Source organism: Electrophorus electricus, chromosome 11, assembly GCF_041902795.1.
Source record: "Electrophorus electricus isolate QZ-2024a chromosome 11, ASM4190279v1, whole genome shotgun sequence".
In the NCBI taxonomy this organism is placed as follows: Eukaryota; Metazoa; Chordata; class Actinopteri; order Gymnotiformes; family Gymnotidae; genus Electrophorus; species Electrophorus electricus.
The window spans coordinates 13,508,502-13,520,279 of record NC_137507.1 but is presented as its reverse complement, the minus strand read 5'-3'; the positions used below and the strand labels follow the sequence as shown (position 1 = coordinate 13,520,279).

At 39.0% G+C, this 11,778-nt stretch overlaps 1 long non-coding RNA gene across 3 annotated transcripts in view; it reads right to left on the bottom strand.

The window, feature by feature from the left end:
• Nucleotides 1-353: 353 nt before the first annotated feature.
• LOC113591545 (uncharacterized) overlaps nt 354-11,778 on the bottom strand; it is a 28,291-nt gene continuing 16,866 nt past the window's right edge. Inside the window, exons 6-7 of one of the 3 annotated variants that reach the window (XR_014126171.1) lie at nt 3,608-11,223; nt 354-1,572 (exon numbers count right to left, since the gene is read on the bottom strand). This is a non-coding gene — a long non-coding RNA (uncharacterized LOC113591545). Of the gene's footprint in view, nt 11,224-11,778 lie in introns of all 3 variants that reach the window. The other 2 variants (XR_014126172.1, XR_014126170.1) reach the window with 2 other exon arrangements.

The window sequence follows — 11,778 nt, the reverse complement described above, 5'->3', positions numbered from 1 at the left end:
TAAATTTCCCTGATCTTACACTACAGTATTGTTATACTGTGTAAACTGTTTTTATATAATGCATTATGGAAACAATAACTTCAAATCAAAGTTTACTGTGAAGCATGCCAACTTTTGTCTCCGAAATGAGATATTCAAATTCTCTTTATTATTCAAATAATAAAGAACACACACACACACACACACACACACACACACACACACAGAGTAAACTCTCTCTCTCTCTCTCTCTCTCTCTATATATATATATATATATATATATATATATATATATATATATATATATATATATATATATATATATATATATATATATATATAAAACACTGGTCCTATTTATTTAGTTTTGTGTGTGTGTGTGTGTGTGTGTGTGTGTGTACACAAAGCCAAAAGAACAAATTACAGTTGACTTACTGTAAATCACTGAAAACTTTATGAATATTTTAATCATTACTTTTTACTTCTGTATTTCTTTATTTTCTGGATTTCTGAGTTTAATGATAACATAACTGTGCAAATGAAAACTAAATTACTGTGTTCAAGGGCTTGAGACAATTGCTATGTTAATCAACATTCTTTCACACCTAAGTATGCATTGCAATCTCAATCACACACTTTCACACCTAAGTATGCATGTGCGCGCACACATGCACACGCGCACACACACACACACACACACACACACACACACACACACACACACACACACACACACACACACACACAGACAACCGAAATTAAAATAACTCGATTTCATTCAGTTCAACTTTATCATTAACAATAATATACGAGATACATGTATCCAAGCACACACATACACAGGCACACAGTTTACAACAATGCATCAACACACAAAAATATACGCAGTGTATTTGCTAGTAAGTGAATATATGTACACACACGCGCGCATACACACGAACACACTCTTGAATTGACAATTATATTCACTACAAATAGCCAATAAATTTCAAAATAAACACAATAAATTAAAAATAAGCCGTAATTACAATTATTTACGTTTATACTTTAACTATCCATCTATATTTCAGGTCTGTCTGACAATCAAAATTTCTATAAATAATTGTTTGTAAGCTTGGGTTGTTGTCAGCTGCAGTTAAATGTCAAGTTTAAATTCATCAGTTTTGTACATTCCCAGCATGTAAGTGGCTTGGATTCTGCCCTGAATACAAGAGACATCTTCAGTCTAGACTGGGTATGTATGAGTGTCTATAGGGGGAGGGGATCTAAACCCTTCAGCCTCATACTTCACACACACACACACACACACACACACACACACACACACACACACACACACACACACACACACACACTAAAGGCGTGGGAACTCTATTCAGGGCTGAATTAGGGTTCCCTTGTGGGAGCACATGGCAGCAAGTGTGTCTAGGTGTGTGAGAGAGTGTGTGGCTATACGTGACAGTGAAGGTGTGTGAGAGAGTGTATGCCTATACGTGACACTAAAGGAGTTTTCACACACATGGATACTGCCTTCTGATGTGGTTAAGAATGCATTACTGCACTGACATTCAGGCATTTCTATTCTGGAAAGCTCTGAAACAGACATATTTAAATATGTTCAAATTTCATATAGCCCAAAAGCACATTTTTATCCCTTTTGCAGATATAGTAGGCATATTAAACAGAATAACAGGTAAACAGGAAAACAATCATTTGCATTGTTCACACATCTCCATCCTTGGTATATGTACTATAATATATTCCAAATGATCGAGGGTTAAGTTTAACCTCAAGCAGAAGTCCCAACCCCCTCTCCCCTTTTAGATGATGCCACCTGCTCGGTGGTTACACCATGCTCCATCTATGGAATGCTTCATTCACTACACAAAAAATGGGTAGCCTGAGGAGGGTTCAATGCCAACCCAGTATGCCACTTCTGTGAAAAACACTTCACAAGCCCTCTCTCAGAGTTTAATCTGCCGCTTGTCTGGCACTAAACTGACAATCATAAACCCAGCCAGGTGAAACAGGCCCGCTTAACTACTTGCTTATTACTATTTTTTATTTAACTGCATTGACAAAATTAAGCATTTCATTGTCAGTTGCAGCACCGTGTATCTGTAATTTTGAGTGACTGTGGTTTCTGAAAAAACGTGAAGCAATGAATTTTGAGGTCTTTAAGAGATGTCTGTGTATTTATGTGTTTGTGTGTGTGTGTGTGTGTGTAGATGCATGTCTATGTGTGTGTGTGTGTGTGTGTGTGTGTTTGATGCTATTTTTATCATCTCTGGCATTCCTTACCAAAATTATCCTAAAAATAATCACCTACCTTACAATTGATTTCTTTTTGAAGACGATTCAAAGAAAATTAAAAAGTCTATCAATACGCAATTAAATGACTGCGTAAATAAATATAAGTAATTCTGGAAAAAAGCTGAAAACACACTGTTTTAAATCACTGATTAAATTAAACCATATAACCTTTACATAAATATTGCTGATGCAATTTACTGAACGTAAAAAATGCACTGGAAATCAATTGAATAAATAAAGAAAGAAAGAAAAGAAAAAATAAATAATACAATTTTTAAACATAACAATACAAATATAATTTTAAAAACCTATCAATCTTATTACCCTGGTCAAATTTTTTTATTTGTGTCTAACAGCCGGTATTTATAATAATTTTTTGATATGCTGTAAAATCCTCTCACATGTCCATAATGCTGAGGGAAGGAACATTACACTAGCATGACTGAGAACTGTATCACTAAAAGTTAGTGTGATCATATTATTAACATTAATGTTATTAACAATAACAACTAAAACATTTACAGACGGCATCTATTTCTGTGTGTGTATGTGAATGCGGGCCACTGTTTGTCTATCTTGTGCGAATATGAAAAACATTAAAATAATACGAATAAAAAGACGAAAAAGAAGAAGTAAAGAATGGACAAGAACATATATTACACTGTAATTCAGGATTTTGTGGTAATCAAAAACACTAGGCCCAGCACATTAAACCATTCCCAGAGTCAGCCAGGAAACAGGCAGACTGCAAGGTGTTCTAGCAAGCAAATCCTGTACTCATGGCTGCCTTATGAAACGAAAGGTACGCCTACTAAAAATGTGGTTGTAAGCAAGGTTTAGCCTGACACAATGCTGCAATGAGGATTAGTATGCTCCTGTAAACACAATCTCCTCAGTCTTATTCTGAGCAATTGAAAAACAAATGAACCTGCAAAGATGGATGATCTACACTCCTCTATTAAACTGGGTAAAGTTTATTATTCAAAGTGACTGAATAGCTATGAGGTTGGCATACTACTCTTTAAAGAGGCCTTTCATAATGAACAATTTATATAGCAGAAGATTTTAATTTTATTTTACATGTTCCTGTGCAGTTTTCATGTTGACGAAGCAAATTTTCAAATACTAATTACTAAAACCATGGTGATCAATTACTAATAGAAACATAATCTAAAACACATCCCATGACAAAAAAAATAAGCACACATTTGAATTAAATCTAAATCCATGAAATCAAACAGACCCCCCACAATACAATTATGCAAACAAAACTGACACAAAAATTACACAAAACTCATGAAGATAAATAACTTACCACACAAAGGAAGAAAGCATGAGTAGACAGACGCGTTCCAGACTGGTACCGATGTCCTGCGTTGACGAAGAGAGAGACAGAGAGAGAGACAGAGACAGAGAAAGAAAGAGACAGAGAGTGAGAGAGTGTAAGAGCACAGGCAGTGAGCTCTCCAGATCCAGTGTGAGTACTGGAGAAGACAGGCCAGAGGGGGTCGAGCCAGGCGCTCTGCCCCAGCTGTAGCCCCCAGCACTGGGCCACATGCCTGTCCCCACCCCTGGCCTGGGACTACCAGGCCTCTGCCACAATACGAGGCCATGAGGTTTGCCTGGGAGGCGCGTGTGTCGGCCCGTCTGGCAGTTAACAAGTCTTTGAATGGGGAATGTTAGCAAACAGACAAATAGAATGTCCGCTGCATGCTAATGATCCAGCCAGTCCGCTTGCAGCATTGGCCCATGCCTATGAATAATTCAGCAGGCTGAAAACCGAGCCCCCTCCCCCTTTCAACCCTCCTCCACACCCCCTGTGCCTCAAATGCCTTCAGTGGACGGAGAGCGCAAGAGGAGAGAGACAGAGAGTAGGGGAGACGGAGGAAAAGTATTCCAAATCACAGTTCACGCGCTAGCTTACTTCCTCGTCCGCGGCATGCTGAAGGTCCACTTCTACATCCAGCTGAATAAACACACAACTGCAAACACACGTGCACACGTACACACGGTCACCACAAATCTGCTCATTCGTTTCAACATGCAACATATTTCTTTCGATGGAGGCATCTCTCACTCATTGCCTTTTTATGTCTTTTGTTTGGAATTGGCACCTGTCCCAGAAAAAAGCTCCACCAGTGCACCGCCCTCCTGCTCTCCTTTCAGAGAGAGAGAAGAGTGTGAAAGAAGCACTGTATGTGTGCGCATGAGAGAGGAGAGGGAGGGCGAAAGAGAACGCGCGCATGAGAGAGAGAGAGGGCGGTGCTTCAGCAATAGAGCTATTGGCATTTCCTTACTCTGAGACATGCAACAAGCTAGAAGAACACAGCCATTTTCAAACCTCAGCACTATTACCGACCATCGGAGAAACCTGAGCAACAGCCACAAACACCTGCACACCAGATCTAAGCTAAATACAACCAGGAGGTGAAAATCAGGTTTGTGTAAAGGAGCAAGACAGAGAGAAATCACTTTTCCATTGGGAGTAAAAAAGAAACAGAATCTGAATACAAACGTCAAAATATGTATGTATCAATAATTGAACAATAATAATTTTTTGAACATAATTAATCTGAATTAAAGTGTTAAATTAAACTGAATTTTATTTTTCCAAACATTAGGAAGGAATTTCATCCAACACAAAATTTTTCAAGTCATTCAAAACTTTTTAAGTCATTTCATTCATTATAAAATTTAGTTTGAAATGAGAAAGGACAAAGGTCATGAGCTCAGGATCTCAGAGAAAAATAAGGGATCTCGGCTGTAAAACACTCGCCTCCAATCCCAAAAGACCTCTAGACTACATCATAGTAGCTAGTATATAATTGCAACCTGTTCAAAACGTACTGTCAATATGCGCATACAGCCAAATATGTGCCTGAGTCATAAGTGCCAAAAGGTGTGCGCAAGCCTTTCAATTACTTTGATGCTATTAACGTATTACAAATATACTGGGTTAAACATTTCTGTTAATTCAGTTCAAAACGTTTATGAACAATGCAAAAAAGTTGCTAAGCAATACTGTTACTAAGCAATACTGGTCAGCTAATTAAATCATCAGTATATCTGCTAGTAATTGAAATCAATGATCTTGCCCTATTTGCCTTTCTTTAGTGATGAAGGTGGTGGAAGGTATTCACCTATATATTAGCAAACATACATTGGCCACTAATTAACTGCAATTTACCAAATTAGCAGTTAGCTAATTAGCTAGCTAGTATCCTCATCATTTATTTTTAGTGCTTATTAGATGTTATTTTAAATTGTTTGGAAGTTTCTATAGTATTAAGGCTGCCTACTGCAATGCTCACAGTTCTTGCCAACTTCATACAAAGCCACCAAAGGAGTCATCCTCCTGCCTTAAACTCCACGCCCTCCATCCAGAGTAGTCCTCCTCCTGCCTTAAACTACAAAACCTCCATCCAAGGGAGACCACCTCCTCCCTTAAACTCCACACCCTTCATCCAAAGGAATCTTCCTCCTCCTTTAAACTCCATGCCCTCCATCCAAAGGAGTCTGCCTCCTCCCTTAAACTCCAAGTCTCCCATCCAAGTATTTCTCTAAAGCCCCTCCCTTAATCAACCTTTCAGTGTGCTGCCCATGACCCCCCCCCCCTCCCTCCCCACAATGGCATGTATTTTAGTGAGAGCTATTAGGTTGTAATAATATTAGTGGTGTTCTTAAAAAGTGATTCCAGCAGCTTTACAAAGTTGATGATAGCTTATGATGGTAACATTACACCTTTTGCCATTATACTCTGACAGAATCAAATACAAAATATATCCTAGATAGAACAAAAATGTCCAATTTATCAAATTGCGTTAACATTTTAAAAGTATTTGTAATTATGTCCAATTTTTACAATTTTTAAATATTTTGTTAACTGTTTAATAAAGTAGTCATGAAAAAAATTAATTATCCACATGTGCTCCTGTAAAGGTATGGCAGCCCACAGAGTAATTTATATGAGATTACTGAATAACCCATAAAAGAAGAGCACATAAGAAACTGCAACTTTTTTAGTAAGTGTAAACGACTACTGTTACCCAGGGCTAAGAATACAAAATACAAAATATCTTTTTATGTCCCTTAGACCTTCACATGTTACATTTATGCAACAAGCAGTTCTACAACCTATAACCAGGCTAATGTATCATGCTAACCACAAAATCAAATACCTTTCATGAACTATATAAATGGCTGACAGTCTATACTGCAAGGCTTCTACAAAAGTCTATGATGGGCTAAAAGAGACATTCCCTTCAGGCATCAAAGAAGTATAATAACTAATCAGTCAATAATAGTCCTGATAATAATCACCAAATGGCCACTTGAGCTCACATTTATTCTCATTGCATCAAGATAGGGATGACTATATTATATAATATTATAATGAAAATAATCTGCAGTCCTAGGCCTGCCAAGTTGGAAACTGCAATTAAAAAACAGAGGCTGGACTTCCTATCCATTGTGAAATCACCTTGACATGTTGGCTGTGCTGTGGATAATGATACTGGATGCCCTGCTGTTTTCAGTTATGCACAACTCTTGTTATTGGTCCTTTTTGCCTTTAGAAATTTAATTTGGGAGCTTAAGAACTTCAAGTTCAACTTCTCAGAACTTCAAGTTTAAACGTTCAGACTTTAAATTGCTGAAATCTGAACAAAATCTAATTTAAAATGTAAAATTCATGTCTACCACAATTAAATTAAGTACATTCAGAATAAATTCCTCACACCCTCACTCACATTAAATATTAAATATATATTAAATTAAATATTCAAATCCATATCTTTTGTTTCAGAAATTCAGATAATTTCTGAATATGGAAACAGCTCCACACTCATTGCATATATACTATACAGACACAGTTCATCATTAAAAGAAACAAAACTAAACAAAAAACACAGTAAGTAATTTCTTTGTGAAGAAACTAGTTTTCAAGAATGGCTGGAGGAAGAGGGTTAAAATCCAGTGTAATAACAAACCCTCCTTCTCCCGGCCCAGGCTGCCTAGAGGGGAGGGCCTTTCTGTAGAAAGAGCAGCAGACGCCTTTTTCTGTTTTATCTGCAGGCTCTTCTACCACTCACATATCTGAAGAAGTGAGAGAAAAAGAGAGAGCGAGAGAGAGTGTGTCAGAGAGCTAGAGAGAGAAAGGGAGAGACAGAGACAGGCAGTGAGGAAGAGGGAGAAACAGACTGTGGTGGAGGGAAGAGAGGAAGTAAGAGAGGAGTGAAGGAGAAGGGGATGATGAAATAAGGGAGCTGCAGAGAACACAAGGAAAGCAGCTTTTTTTACTCTTCACCACAGCCAGTGAGTATGAGAGAAAACCAGAGAGAGAATGACAACATGAGGAGGGAGGGGTAAAAAGGGTGGAGAAAAGGGTGACACAGACTCCAGTTCTCCCAAGGACTACTCACACACACACACACACACACACACACACACACACACACACACACACACGTTAAACTATTTCATTGCATTTGACACTTGCACATTCGCTCGTGCGAAATGAAAAATAAGCTGATTATTTAAATGTTTCCCCTGCATATATGTAATTAGTACTATAACAGAATAGATCTACCCACTCACGTAAAAGGCACATACAGAAAAACACACGGCTTGAATCATTCTTAGACGAGCGATGGTCGAGTCCACTGCAAAAGGGGGAAATAATGAGCCGAGAGAAACTCTAAATATCAACCCGTGAAAAATGCTAGCGATGGAACCAGGATGGTGCTGTGCGGCCTTCGCTGTTTGGGCTCCAGTACCTGCAGAACTTATCTGTCAGTCTATATGCCTGTCATGGCTCACTGTTCCCTCACGCAGTACTGTGACCAGCGAGGAGCTCATAGACGCGCTACGAGCTCGAGGTGAAACAGCTGCTGTGATTTGCAGGGAGAACTCTTCTGTTGTGACGTCACAATCCCAGGCACACACATGCGTAAACACACACACACACCCCAATACACACAGAGCAATCGTGCAACAGCTATGGCATAGCCTACCTGACACTTTGCCCATGGTTGAGAAATGTTTCCCAGAGGAAGAGAGGAGGGGTTTTTGTGGCTGTGGTATTAACCCAGACACATTCTCCACTGCGACATTCTTTCTTCTCTTCTCTCTAACACATTAACAAGGATTTAACTGAGACGAGAACGCTGCCTTCTGGCCCTGTGGATTTATTCTAATGTGTGCCATGTGCTAATGAAGCAATAAAAAAGTCCTAATATTGTCAATAATTTTGTGACAATTCCCAATGCCATTGCACAAAACACAAGCACAAACACATACACACAAGCACGTATGAGCAGAACCTCAGGAAAACATATACAAATATCTCTGGTTGTTTGTTTTCCAAGTTTTTTAGACTGTAAATTAAATCAGTGAAAAAAGAAAACAAACAGACAGAACTAAACAACATTATCCATAGCCACCTTAGTCTCCTTCATTAGAAAAACAGTGAAGATTAAAAGTTTGGCATTGTGTCCCTGGGAAAACAGCAGCCAGAGAGAGGAGCGCACATTTGCAGGAGCCTGCACGCAGGATAGATTGCTCTGTCTGTGTTCCAGTACACACAGGGAGATCTGCTGCTTTTAATGCTTTGCAGTGTTTAGCTGACGGGGCTCTGCTCGCAGAGCAGTTATCACCATGACAAAGGCCTGCGTCACGTCCACCCAGCGTGGACGCACCGAGGACGCTGTTGCCCCTCTCCCTCTTCTTCTCCCTCTCGTGCACACACACATGCATGCGTGCACTTAGAAGCAGAAAATCTCAGAGAAACACAGACTCCTCGCCAGAACGGAGGAGGGATGGAGAGAGGCTGAGGTGCCCAGGCTCTCCCTCGCCCTAGACCGGGCTCTCCTCTCTGAGCTCTCTCCCCTCCTGCCGCATGCTCCAGTGCGGGTCATGCATGCCAGCGGCTCGGGCACACACCACGCGCCGCACATTTGCCTCGACACCAGATCTGGGCCACAGGACACTGAATGGTTGAAAAAAAAAGTAAGCATTTCTTTCCTTTTTTAAATTAGATTTTTTAAAAATCATTTTGTGGAGCAACAAAAGCAGATGGCGCACTTATTTTGGCAAGGACTAGAACGCTCTGACGTCATGTCGCGCCACGTCTCTTTACCAATCGCCAAACTGGCCAGAGTTATATGCGCTTCACAGGTGCAACGGCTAAATATCTCAAAGACGCTACAGTGTATATAGGAAAATGCCAGAAAATCTTCTGTTTGAATCATGTTGTTGTATGAGCACTGGCAGGGGCAGTGTGATTCTGTTCTAATCTGCTGTGTGTTTACTATTTAACCTGTGTGGAAGGAGCTCAGCCCTAGCATGTGTGCACTGCTGTACACTTTAGTGAGTTCACTTGAGGATACAATTTTGGTTTTGGGTTGGCTGCCAACTTCCAAACAGTATGCGGCTCTATAAGGCCTATCGTTCATAAGACCGATGGACTGAAGGCACCGCTGATCACATGCCAATCATAACAAACTCTTTTACTGCACAACGTCAGGGCTATTTCTTGCATTGCCACCTAAATCATTTGTAAAAAGCTTTTGCAGTTTTAAAAGCTTTTTTGTACTAAGGGGTAAAGCTTAACCCCATATCTATTACATTTCATAAATAGAATTATCCAATAGTTTGTTTTAAGAACAGATTTATTTATGTATACCACAGATAAGCACTAAACAACTAACCTGACAATCAGTTTGAAACAAGTAATTGCAAACTTTTACATATAATAGTTTTATGTCTAACATAACTGGTGTTCATGGTGTCATCCTTAAATCCAAAGTCTTATATTCATTTGTCATGTAAAAATGTAATCAAAGCAAAGTAAAGCAAAGGCACCTTAGCAGCATAAATTAAAGTCCATTGTGGTAATAATGCCACTGTAGCTAGACAGCAGTGAGCAAAATGTCCTTCCTTTCCTTCACAAAACAAAATGGCTGCCACACGCAATACATTACTCCACATGCTCTACTCAGTCCAAACACCACATATATCAGACATAGAAAAATAATGCACTGTTTATACAAAACATAACGGCAAAATTTAAACGTTTTTGTACAAAAAATAAAATGAAACAGTTGGGTGTCTTTCTGTATAGTTCATAATACTTGTAGGCTACTTTATATTTTAGTTCTACAAGTGTTTCTTTATGTGCAAGCTCAAATCAGTTTTTTTTTTAAGTATTTTTGTGTTATTTTGAAAATGAATGAACAGCATATGCATATGCAAACAATAATGAAAGTATTTTATTAGTAGTTTGTTGAGTGACAGGTTTGTTAAGTTTCATGGTCCTGTTGTGCCACGTATAGTCTATTTAAAGTGAGAAAAATAGCAGAAACCAAAACTGCACTAATTAAAAATACACAGCTTCACACAGGTGTGCCACACAAACTAACACCCAATCAGACACATGCAGTTGGCATGAAAACAACTCCAGTTTTTCTATTTGCCTCTCGGTTTGATCTAAGCAACAGCAGTAAAGGCTAGTATGAGATGGGTAGGAGAGGGTAATACAAGGAGTTATGACATTGGTGCCTAGAGCAACCGGCACCACTGCTGTGTTTAAACCCTTTGGGTTTCAATACAATAGTCTGCAAAATACAAAAAACCCTGAAAATATATATGCTAGGGCACTGCAAATTCATAAAGGTTACAAATAAAATTTGAACTCCTACATTTAGTACTAGTGAATTATTCATATAAAGACATTAGATAAAATGTAAACATTACTAAAAAACACAAAACATGTTTATCAAATGGTTTAGGGGTAAAAGCACCTGTTTCACCTACCTTTTGCTCCGTTGCCCCGACGCAGTAGCAAGCTCTCCACAGTGGTGGTCTCTCCTGGGCCCCCACACGCACGTGTCTGCAAGACTTCTCAATTACGGCCGTGAACTCTGAGGTCAGCCTCTGAAGAGAGAGGAACAAAGGGCTTGACCCCGAGGTCAGAAGTGTTATGCTGAGAGCAGGCCGGCCCCCATTCAAAGAGAGCATGCTGTTTGCTTTGTGTAGGTAAAGACCACTAAAACACTGACTAATAGGGATTAAAAAATGATCCCCGTAGGACTGTCGCTCTGAGCAAGCCCCTGACCTCCTACTTCTGTCAGCAGCCGCATAATGAAGTGCGCACACTGTTGCACCTCGCTGTAGCTGACGTGAGCCACACACTGCAAATGCATACTGTTGCCACACACACTTAAAGTAACTGATTATTGTAAAGTCACATAATAATAATAATATTAATAATAATAATAATAACTTAAATATTCATAATAACTTGAATATAAATAACACCAAATATAGTTGCAGTTTTAACAAATGCTATACTGAAAAAATATAGGAAAAAAATATTGAATAACTACTCTGAAACACTAGTTCCAATGATGATTACAATTTACTCGCTTCATAAAATGTATTTTTCTAATTATGGGGGGTCTAGAGCAGGTAATTAAATTATTTATACTG